Source organism: Bos grunniens, chromosome 11, assembly GCF_055505025.1.
Source record: "Bos grunniens cultivar Pamir isolate PY7600 chromosome 11, Bosgru_T2T1.0, whole genome shotgun sequence".
NCBI classification, from domain to species: Eukaryota; Metazoa; Chordata; class Mammalia; order Artiodactyla; family Bovidae; genus Bos; species Bos grunniens.
In genome coordinates this window covers 28,812,433-28,825,037 of record NC_141175.1, presented here as the reverse complement: position 1 = coordinate 28,825,037, position 12,605 = coordinate 28,812,433, and positions in this window count along the sequence as shown.

The window sequence follows — 12,605 nt, the reverse complement described above, 5'->3', positions numbered from 1 at the left end:
TGCTAAGTTTTCCAAATTTGCTGGTATATTGAGTGCAGCACTTTCACAGCATCATCTTTCAGGACTTGAAATAGCTCAACTGGAATTCCATCACCTCCACTAGCTTTGTTTGTAGTGATGCTTCATAAGGCCCACTTGACTTCACATTCCAGGATGTCTGGCTCTGGAAAAAGTCAGTTTTCATTCCAATCCCAAAGAAAGGCAATGCCAAAGAATGCTCAAACTACCGCACAATTGCACTCATCTCAAATGCTAGTAAAATAATGCTTAAAATTCTCCAAGCCAGGCTTCAGCAATATGTGAACTGTGGACTTCCAGACGTTCAAGCTGGTTTTAGAAAAGGCAGAGGAACCAGATATCAAATTGCCAACATCTGCTGGATCATCAAAAAAGCGAGAGAGTTCCAGAAAAAACATCTATTTCTGCTTTATTGACTATGCCAAAGCCTTTGACTGTGTGGATCACAATAAACTGGAAAATTCTGAAAGAGATGGGAATACCAGACCACCTGTCCTGCCTCTTGAGAAACCTGTATGCACGTCAGGAAGCAACCGTTAGAACTGGACATGGAACCACAGACTGGTTCCAAATAGGAAAAGGAGGATGTCAAGGCTGTATATTGTCACCTTGCTTATTTAACTTACATGTAGAGTGCATCATGAGAAATGCTGGGCTGGAGGAAGCACAAGCTGGAATCAAGATTGCCAGGAGAAATATCAATAACCTCAGATATGCAGATGACACCACCCTTATGGCAGAAAGTAAAGAAGAACTAAAGAGCCTTTTGATGAAAGTGAAAGAGGAGAGTGAAAAAGTTGGCTTAAAGCTCAACATTCAAAAAACTAGCATCCGGTCCCATCACTTCATGGTAGATAGATGGGGAAACAGTGGAAACAGTGGCTGACTTTATTTTTTGGGGCTCCGAAGTCACTGCAGATGGTGATTTCAGCCATGAAATTAAAAGACACTTACTCCTTGGAAGGAAAGTTATGGCCAACCTAGAAAGCATATTAAAAAGCATAGACATTACTTTGCCAACAAAGGTCCATCTAGTCAAGGCTATGGTTTTCCCAGTGGTCATGTATGGATGTGAGAGTTGGACTATGAAGAATTGATGCTTTTGAACAGTGGTGTTGGAGAAGACTCTTGAGAGTCCCTTGAACTGCAAGGAGATCCAACCAGTCCATCCTAAAGGAGATCAGTCCTGGGTGTTCATTGGAAGGACTGAAGTTGAAGCTGAAACTCCAATACTTTGGCCACCTGATGCTAAGAGCTGACTCATTGGAAAAGACCCTGATTCTGAAAGACTGAGGGCAGGAGAAGAAGGGGACGACAGAGGATGACATGTTTGGATGGCATCATCGACTTGATGGACATGGGTTTGGGTGGACTCCGGGAGTTGGTGATGGACAGGGAGGCCTGGCGTGCTGCGGTTCATGGGGTTGCAAAGAGTCAGACACGACTGCGTGACTGAACTGAACTGAGCTGAACTTGATGTCTTTTAATGGAAATGATTTTTTGAGATGACAATCTTGGTGATAAAGATGCTTATGGATATTTAGACTGATGTCTTAACATTATGTTCACTTTCACTTTTCTAAATGAAAAGCCCTCAGCCAGGCCCCAAATTTCCCTTGTGGTGGAAAGACTCTGCCCATTACCTGTTGCAGGATCTGGGTGTGCAGGGGAAATTCTGGGGCTGAGCAGAGTCACCATACAAGAGCTGATTAAAAAAATAAAGGATACTTAGTATCTGTAGATGAGGACAGACAGCAGATTTTAAGTTTGATACACTTAAAACAAGTATGCATGTGTGCTAAGTCGCTTCAGTTATGTCTGACTCTGCGACCCTATGGTTTGTAGCCCGCCAGGCTCCTCTGGCCATGGGATTCTCCAGGCAAGAATACTGGAGTGGGTTGCCATTTCCTCTTCCAGGGGATCTTCCCAACCCAGGGACTGAACCTGAGTCTCCAGTGTCTCCTGAATTACAGGTGGATTCTTTACTGCTGAGCCACAGGAGAAGCCCCCAAAACAAGTATAACCAGGGCAAATCTGATCCCCATTATTTGGGTGTAAGAAATGTCACACTTATTTTTCTAAATCAAGTTGGCTTGGTCCCCAGCCTCCTGGCGACTGGGATGTCCAATTTCTCTCATTTTCTGTGTCCTTTACCCCCACCCCCACTGCTCCGACCCCCGCATCTGACCCCCTCCTCCTCTTGGCTCTTCCTTTACTTCTGCAGGTGTGAATGAGGACAGGCTACAGAAAAGCAGGCTGTGGTTTCCGTTTGACCATTTCCCCCCTTGCCAGGGGCTGTGTGCTCCATTCAGGGCAGTGAAGCCTCCCTGTGCTACATGCAGAATGGGGGTCCCACTGCCACCCAGGAGATGATGATGTTTAGTGCTCATTGTCATGAAATAGACACCATAGCCTACAGCCAAGGTCATCCTGTCCTGCAGTCCTGAGCCTCTCCATTCTTGACCAGTGGTCTGAACCCCTTATCTGTGGAACATGCTGGCTCCTGGCCATATGGCCACTCGAATCAGGCGCTTGCCTGCCTGCCTGCCTATCTCCACCGACACTCAGCGGCACTAGCCATCAGCCACAATATATCCAGAAGATTTAAGTGTGAGTTACCTCATTTTGTTCGCATTTCCATGGCCAAAGCCCATCGCAGACAAAACACCAATAAAAGCCCAGGCCCGGAGAACACAGGGCCATAGCGCAGATGAACAGGGTTGATCTCATGGCCCAAAACTTGAGTCTTTTTTTCCCCCTTTTTTGGCAAAAGAGAAAATGAAATAAGTTTGAAAACAATGTACAGTCTACATTTGATGGCTGTAGAACGCGTATGGCCTTCAGCTGCTTCCAGCAAATTATTCATGATCTATTTGCGCATTAGCTAGACGCTGACACCATGTCTCCTCCTGACACTGACTCAGCCCCGCTGGGGCCCTGCCTGGGGCCTTCTGGTCTGGGGCCTTGAAAAATTCCATACCTGAGCCAGGTAACTCCCCTAGGATCGCCTCTGAGCTCGAGTTCATAGACAAACGCAGGAACATGAGGCATTTACAGGGTCTTGTGGTGGCCCTGAAACTGGGCTTGGTGACGTGGGGGCCATCAGTGTGACCTGGGGACAAGCTAGCACAGGTACCTGTGCAGGTCCCAGATGCTCTGGTCGAGCCTGGATTGTGTGTGCTTTCTCTCTGTGAAAAACAAACCAACAAACAAAACACATCTATTTGCATTGCTAATGATTCACAAGAATCACCTCTCAATTTCAATATCCCTGGGTACCTTTTCCTCTAAAGTAGTGCTGAAATTTGGGTGAATTGCTTGAAAAGAACTCTGACTAGACAGAGACTAGACAGACCATTATATCCCATTCAGTGGCTTTTGCCAATTCCCTTCACTCTTTGGGCCCTGGTTTTATTTTCTCTTCTAAAAAGCAGGAAGCATCCAAAAAAAAATTTTTTTTTTAAAAGATCTATGAGAACCTTTCTTCCAAAAAAGCCCCACGTATAGGATAGATAAACTTGGATTTGCGTTTTGCTGGGGAGAGCAGGGGGGTCAATTGCAGGGCCCTACTTTGCCCCCAGCACTCTTTAAAGGACTCTTTGCATCCACAGGGCTCCATAAAGCATAGTTTGAAAACCCCAAGGGTGGGTCACGTGTAAGGACATGGCGATATATGATGTTCTGATTCTTAGACCACCCTTACCTTGACAAACCAAACCAAAATGGCTACAGAGCTTCCATAAGCCTCAAGAATTAAGGCAGAGATGATGAGGCGGCCTGTGTTTTCATGCAAGCTTCCTCTTCCTCCTCTGAGTTTTGAAGCCCTTTTTGTGAACTCCCAGGCTCCTCCACTTCCTGGGCTTGGACGATACTCGACCCCAGGGTTCCATCTCTCTCACCATCCCTGGCATGTATAAGTGGCAGGTCTTAGAATCCAGAGAGAGATGGCCCACTTTGGCCATGGTAAGTTTCCAGACAAAGTGACTTTCCTCATCCTGGGAAAGCTGCCTTCCTCCACCCCATTTAGCCTGGTGAAGACCAGTCAAGGGAAATTTCTGCTTGTTAATGGTGTGGAGACTGAGCCGACAGAGATGTGTGTGTCCTGGGAGGCTCAGCCCGGAATGCTTCACAGCAGGTGCCAATCACAGGTAGCCCCCACATCAGGCGGCCTAGTTCCCTTACTGGGTCAGTACCATAGATCTTGCTCTGCTAGGCTCATGTTGCAAGTGAGTTTCCAATTTCTGGGTTGGGGAGGGAGGCCTGGCATTTTAGCTTGGGCTTTCCTGGCTGCGGACGGGTGGCTAAGTTGTTGGACACACCTGGCCTAGGAAGTATCCTTTTGGGGCCTGTAAAAGCAGCCAGCTTCTCCCTGTGTGATGTTTGTGGTTATCCATCAGTGCCCTGAAATTCTTATGGAGCTAGACTCTAATCCTCTGATGCCTTGAAGACACCTAGGTCTGGAAAGGACCTTAAAGCCACCTCTCTCCTCTCTGAGTCACTGGAGAAATTCCTAGTGTGATCTTTGGTGGGTGGTCATCTTCTGCTATGATCTGTCTTGGAGGTGGCCTTTCAAGAGGGCTCATTATACTCTGAGATGAGAAAATAGACAGGAAGCTTTCTGTAAGGATTTCTCTATGGAAAAGTAGTGTAGATGCAGCGGGTATGACAGTTCCATGACTTCCCAGTAGGCTGTAGCTGTCCCTGTGGTCTGGTTCTGCCTTCTGGGGCCATGAAGCCTATGTGCTCCTCCAGCCCAGGGAAGTCCTACAGGATCCTCCAATGACAAGAAGCCACACATGGGGCTTTGAGACCCTGTGAATAAGGTTTCTCTCCTTCTCAGGGATGGCCACCAAAGCCACCAAATGAGGAGAGGTCTCCCTTCTTGGTACTGCTGATGTGATGGATTGGAGCTCAAGGGGAAGGGTGGTGCAGGATTTGAAGTCTAGCTGGAGGGAAAGGGTCCTCCTGCTCCCCCAGGAATCTTGGGCTTCAGGTGGCCCTGACCCCGTTATGGGTTGCGCCAATGTGCTCCCATCCACTGGGGCAGCCTTCTCAGCTTGGGCCAGGTCTCCTGACCTTGGGCCAGGTCAAATGGTCAGGAAGCCACCAAGGCAGTGCTCAGAGTAGTGGAAGAAGGGAGAAGCAGGAAGGGGCAGGGCTCGGCATTTATGAGGCACCTACTGCATGCTGGATTTTTCCATTTAGTGTCCCACTGAGCACTCACCTAACTCTGTGGGCTGCTGGGGTTCTTACTTCACCAGCAAGGATGCTGGTCTTGGAGACGCTGGTGTTGACCATTGGCCCACTGTGGGGTCTGGGTTGAACTCAGGACCTTCTGTCTCTGAAGCCTGTCTTCTCAGTTGTTGGAATAGCCTGGTTTCACAGCCTGGCTCTGCACTGCTTTGGACAGGACTGTCTTCTCCTCTGGCCTCAGTTTCCCATTTGGAAAATGAAGTATTGGCCTCTATCTCTTTCCATCATCTGTGAAGGCCATTAACACTGGGATATTCCCAAAACCGAGCATAGCTGGGAATTTCTTTAGGGAAGCACCAAGCCCATCTGACGGGAAAACAGCATGTTCTAGAACTTTCTGGTCTTGGAAACAGAACAGTCCGTTTCTGGGTTTGACTCTTTCCTCTGTCACCATTGGTGTGCTTCCCAATCATTAAATGTGTCCCCTCCCTAAGCTGGGGGATAGGGCATCTTGTCCCTGGGGGATACCCTGCTTGGTTCATCCTTTGCACCCACAGTGAGTCTCCTGGTTGGTTATAGACTGAGCCCCAGGGAGTCCTGGGGAGTCCTCCCCATGCCAGGCGGGGCCCCAGGACAGATCTGATGAGCTGCTTTGCAGCCTGTAAGTGTGAAGCCTCGACAGCTGGGGGGCAGGCACCCTTGGTTGGGTAAGAAGACACATTTAGGTCAGGCTCTACTCAGAAGTCAGGGAACACGCCTCCAACTTTCAGGAAAGGACGTTCCATGGAGGATCCTTTGGTGGGAAAATGCATCTGGTGCTAGACTGTGGATGGATTTATGCCTTTGCTGGCTTTAGGATCATGCGTAGAAAAAGCCACCAAGTGAGAGAGGAGCCCTCAAACTGTTTAGTGCTCCCTCTTTGACTTCCCAGAGTTCTTTCCTGATCTCCAACAGCCAACTCCAGAAGGAACTTGCTGGCGCTCTCAGGAGACATTTCTTCATCTCTGTGTATATCTGAGGGCTTCGGAGTTTAATGGGTACGTGTTTGTTGCCACAGACACACACCTGGGGCACAGGTGCTGGCTGCAAGACTCCATCACAGATCACAGCACAGGATCTCAGTGAACAAACCCCATCCTGCAGGCAGTTGTGGGGAGCAGACACATGTATTCTAGCTCTTCATCTGGACTGGAGAGTGATCTCTTGGCATAGCTAAAGTGGCTTTTCCTGATGATGGTCTTCTTGGGAGTGTGTGTGTGTGTGTGTGTATAGCAAGAGTCCGTGCATGGGATCAACACCCAGTGTGCAGGGACTTTGGGAGTCAGTGAGGTCCCAGCTGCTGGTACAGAGCTCACTAGGCTTGTCCCTCCAGCAGGCAGGGACTGTGACCTTTGTGAGTATGAACCAGTGTGAGGAGAGATGACACCCACGGGGGCTGGCTGTGTGTGGTGTTGTCCATGGTGTCATCCATGCTTATGGTCACATGTGTCCATCAAACCTGTGCCCTGTCTTGAGACTTCCATTCAGAGTTTGACTTCTTGAGCCATCTTTCCCGACTCTCTGGCATGAGTGATCCTCTGCAGAGCTTCCTCCTGGCTCAGCTGGAAGGTATTTTATGCAGCAGGAGCAGCTTCCTGGGAGGCTGCACGAGGCTCCTGGCCACGGGCCAGTCCCTGGGACGGAAGGGAAGGGGCTATGAAAAGGCTCACTTGTTGGCTTTCTAGTATGCCTGAGAGGATACCAGCCTGATGAGTGAAGCTGTACTAAATCAAGACCACGTGGCCAGCTCCTCCTTGAGATTCTCCCAGTTAAAGAAATTGGAGGGCAGGAAAAAGTGTTGGCAATCAGCCCTGAAGCTTCTCTCATATCCCTGTTCCTTTTGCTCTTCAGCCCCCAAATCTAAAAGAATCATGTGGTTTATTTTGAAAACAGAAACTTCCCTGGACCCCCAAATCTCCAGGGCCAAGACCATCTCTTCCTAACATTCATGTCTAGCCTGGGAGCAGAATGCAGCCCTGGTGCGTGTGAGCACTGGAGATTGGTGTCAGGAGGACTGGGGTCGGGGGAGAGGAAAGAAGGGGATCTTTCATGTTTATAGTGGTCAGATGGTGAAGGAAAATCTGGTGCGTGTGTGCTTGGCATTGGAAGGGCAAACTTAAGCCTGACAAGAGGAGAGACTGGCTCGGTGTTATCAGGGAAACAGTCCCAGGATGTTCCACTTTCGAGGTTCCTGCTCACAGTTTCAGCTTCTTTCTGTTGAGCAGTCTGAGATTTGGAGGTTGGGTTGGGGCTTGGTTTAAAGAAGAGAAGTCTTACAGAAGGAAGTGAGAGGGAAGCTCTAAGGTTATAGAAATGGAAAAGGGAGTTCTGGAATGATGGAGAGAAATCAAAAGTCTAAACGAGCAGGGAGGGTCATTTGCTTATTGCAGGATCTTGGCATCACAGGGTTGACCGATGTGGGTGTGTGTCAGGAAGTACTTGGATCAAGCCTGGGGCAAAAGGGCTAAGTTTCAACTCCATAAAACGGCCATTTTCTGAGTTGAGGAAGGCTGAGTATTCCGGGTGTCTGTTCTGTGGCAGTTTCCATCTAGGGGAGCCTGGGAGCCTGGGGTTCTTGTTGAGGAGATGTTGGGCTGTTAAACAGACCATGCGTTTACCTTTGTTCCAGGGTATGCTCAAATTTGACAGTGGGTGGGAAAGAACTGGCCTGTGAATTTGTGAACATTCCTGGCTCTTTCTAAACTGTGCCCAGCCCTCTTGCAAAGGAAGTGGGTGAGCAGGGGGAGCACCCTGGAGTTTGAGTTCTGTAACTTCCTCCTCTGGTGACCATGGACACATCTCCTCCTTCCCTAGGCCACAATTTTGTTATCAGTTGTTGATGGCCCTCCCTTCTTGCTCTTGGTGGGCCCCATCGCCTTGTCTGCCCAGCTCCCCTTCCCCTGTTCTGCTGATAACAGTTCTCCCTTCTCTATGGGCTGGCCTCTCTTCCACGTTAATCGAGTGGTCCTAGTGGAGGCTGCCAACCATATTCACTCTCCTCCCACCTCTGCCCAGGATTATAACAAGATCAGTCAATTTAGCTCACTTTTCTGGCCACAGTAAGTTATAAAAGAACATGACCAAAACTGTTTCTGAACACATGCGAGCCACCTCTTGGGGAAATTGCCACCACGAAATAATTGAGTGAGTCTTGGGAGGGCAGTGCTGAGCAGCTAAGAGCCACCATCCTGTTGTTAATGTGTCCAGATGTCTGCCATGGACTGGTAAGACCTGAGATGGGTTAAGTGACAATAGGATTATATCCATTTGGCTCTTTCGTTTTCCAGGGGTAGAGATCTCAACCCAAACTACTGTAAGCAGAAGGAGAACTTATCTGCTCACTTCTCTGAAAAGAGCAGAGGTCTTGTAAAAGAAATCCTGAGAAACTTATCTGCTCACTTCTCTGAAAAGAGCAGAAGGAGAACTTATCTGCTCACTTCTCTGAAAAGAGCAGAGGTCTTGTAAAAGAAATCCTGAGAAAAATTTTGGACTTTATTCCAAGACTGATGTGGAGACATTTAAACAGTAGAATAACATGATCCAGTTTGTGTTTTGGAAAGATTGGGAATGGACTGGAGGGGCCTTTTGGGAGGCAGGAGATCAGGTAGGAGGCTGCTGCTTAGATGCAGCTGGAGGGTGGTGGTATGAGCTGGGGGAAGGGTAATATTGGTGGAGAGAAATGGAAATACACTGGACAGCTAGGTGGAAGCTTGGACTGAGTCAGTTTCAGGTTTTGGTTGGATTTAGTCAGTTCAGTTGAGTTCAGTCGCTCAGTCGTGTCTGACTCTTTGCAACCCCATGAATCACAGCATGCCAGGCCTCCCTGTCCATCACCAACTCCCGGAGTTCACCCAAACTTATGTGCATCAAGTAGGTGATGTCATCTAGCCATCTCATCCTCTGTCGTCCCCTTCTCCTCCTGCCCCCAATCCCTCCCAGCATCAGGGTCTTTTCCAATGAGTCAATTCTTTGCATGAGGTGGCCAAAGTATTGGAGTTTCAGCCTCAGCATCAGTCCTTCCAATGAACACCCAAGACTGATCTCCTTTAGGATGGACTGGTTGGATCTCCTTGCAGTCCAAGGGACTCTCAAGAGTCTTCTCCAACACCACAGTTCAAAAGCATCAATTCTTCACAGTCCAACTCTCACATCCATACACGACCATTGGAAAAACCATAGCCTTGACTGGATGGACCTTTGTTGGCAAAGTAATGTCTCTGCTTTTTAATATACTATCTAGGTTGGTCATAACTTTCCTTCCAAGGAGTAAGTGTCTTTTAATTTCATAGCTGCAATCACCATCTGCAGTGATTTTGGAGCCCAGAAAAAGAAAGTCTGACACTGTTTCCACTGTTTCCCCATCTATTTCCCATGAAGTGATGGGACCAGATGCCATGATCTTCATTTTCTGAATGTTGAGCTTTAAGCCAACTTTTTCACTCTCCTCTTTCACTTTCATCAAGAGGCTTTTTAGGTCCTCTTCACTTTCTGCCATAAGGGTGGTGTCATCTGCATATCTGAGGTTATTGATATTTCTCCCGGCAATCTTGATTCCAGCTTGTGCTTCTTCCAGCCCAGCGTTTCTCATTATGTACTCTGCATATGTTAAATAAGCAGGTGATTGGGTTAGAGATGAGGAAAAAGAGTGAGTCAAAGGTGGATGCTTGGGTCCTGAAGCAGGCAAGATGCAGACACTTATCACTGAGACAGGAATCAAGGTAGCAGGACCATGTGGAGGAATGAGGATACGATGTGTATCTGGGTAGGACATCCAAGTGAAGATCTGGCTAGCTTAGTCTTATATTCTGGAGAGAGATCTTGATAGGAGATTTTGGAATTATCAACATATAAACTAATTTCCGCCATGAAGTAGGTGATACAGGCAAGAGAGAGGTCCAGTGAAAAGAGGAAAGTTTTAGATACCTTCAAGCCTTTCAGGACAGCATTTAAGGGCTGGCCAGGGGACACTATGGGGAATGAGAAGAAACACTTGAAAATGTAGGAGGAAAAAGAGGTGGTATCATGTGTATCAATGCTACTGAGTATTTCAAGAAGAAAGGAGTGGTCAATTCTATCCATTAGGAACAAAGATTCAGAAGCAACTGTTTCACGTAGCAATTGGTGAGAATATTTTTGAGGAAGTGGTGGTGACAGAAATTAAGTTGGATGTACCAAGGAGTAAGTGGGGATAGAGGAGTAAAGATAATGTTCTTAAGACATAGGTTTAAATATCCATGAGCATCCTTATCACCAAGATTGTGATCTTGAAAAATCATTTCCATTAAAAGGAATCAAGACTTCTAGGAAAAATGGTTAATTCTGGGTCTAGGTTAGAAAATACAAAAGATGAGCCTGGACTATCTTGCCATATCACATAGCAAGGAAGTTATGAAAGCTGCTAGGTCTGTGTTAAAGGGACCCAGGAGCCAATTTGAAGATGCTTTCACTGGCAAAAGATGGGAATTCATGAGTTCATAATAATACTCAAAAACAAAACAAAACAAAAAAACCACATGCCACCTTGAGAGGATATTAGGGAATAAATTTATTATCTTAACAACTGGGTAAAGATAAGGACAGAATCAAACATTTATCCAGTCTTTTCCATAGCAGCGATACCAACATGTAACCAAGTTGTAAAAGAGGAAACGCATCTTTTACAGAAGAATTTCAGCTGCAAAAGGAAATGATAGAATTCGGGTCTAGACATTGTGCATCAATAATTGCCAACATTCAAAAAGAAAGACAACTGGACTTTAAACACTTTCTCATGAAAGAAACACCACCACCTATCATCTTGTCAAATGAATCAAATGGAGCCTGACTAAGCTCCCAGATCCAGGGGCCAAAGTACTGGAAAATGGGGGACAGAGGAAGACAGAGGAACATGTTGAACTTCACCAAGAATGTGCAGTCAGCAAGATCCAGACTGGAAGAAACTCTGCAGGTCAAATGACCAGGGTTCTTTAAGTGAAACATTGTGAGGAAAAGGAAAAGAAAGAGATCAAGGGGGAACATGTAGATAATATACATTCAAAAGATGTATCAAAGCACCCATGGGCAAAACTAAACTACAGTGTCAAGGGACACAGCTATGGTGATGCAACTGCGGTGGTGGTCTAGTCGCTAAGCCATGTCCAACTCTGTGACCCCATGGACTGTAGCCCACCAGCCCCTCTGTCCATGGGATTCTCCAGGCATGAATACTGGAGTGGGTTGCCATTTTCTTCTCCAGGTGCAATTATGAAAGCACACAATAAAGCGATTACTATGAAAGTCAAAATGGTGATTGCTTTTTGGAAAAGGGAATTTATCATTGAGGTGGAGCACCTGAATGACTTCTGGGGCAGCTAGTAAAGTGCCATTTCTGTTTTTTAAGGCAAAATATTAATTTTTATTATGTAGACTGTTATAAAGAAAGTTTGAAATTCCAACAGAAAAGTGTTAGCATACATAAACTTATAATTTGCCACAAAAGAAATACAAATGGCAAAAATTAGTAAAAGTAAAGAAAAATATTTCAGGATTGCTTTTGGCTTCTCAGATGAATGGAGACTCAGATACAGTTAAAGGTCTAGAATTTCTTGAACATCTTGATGAAGTTATTTACTTTCTAATAAACCAAAAGGAGGTCAGTCCTGGGTGTTCATTGGAAGGACTGATGTTGAAGCTGAAACTCCAATACTTTGGCCACCTGATGCGAAGAGGTGACTTATTGGAAAAGACCCTGATGCTGGGGAAGGTTGAGGGCAGGAGGAGAAGGGGATGACAGAGGATGAGATGGTTGGATGGCATCACTGACTCAATGGACGTGAGTTTGGGTAAACTCCGGGAGTTGGTGATGGACAGGAAGGCCTGGCATGCTGCAGTTCATGGGGTTGCAAAGAGTCAGACACAACTGAGTGACTGAACTGAACTGACTGAATTCATTAATTTTATTTACTAACATTGGGTTTCTGTATCTGTGTTATATTTTACAGAAAGAAGGCTTAACATTTCTGACTATAACTGGGGAAATGAGTCTGAGAAGGGTTGGGGTGGTACTTCAGGTTGAAGAAGGTTGTTTTATCTTTGCTTAAACTTGGGCAGATTTAAGCATGTTTAAGTACTGATGGCAAGGAATTAACAGCAAGACAGAGGAGTTGGAGACAAGAGGATAGATAATCGATAGACTGAGACTTCTAAGAATGAAGCAGATCAGAGGAAGAACTAGTGTAAGGCTTATCTTTGAGCAAAAGAAGGACATATTTCATCTAAGTGAGAGGGAAGAGGAAAGGAGGCAGATGGGACAGTTGGTAGGTTTGATGGTGAGCATCTGGCAAAACCCCATCCACTGGCAGCTCTCTCTTCTGTGA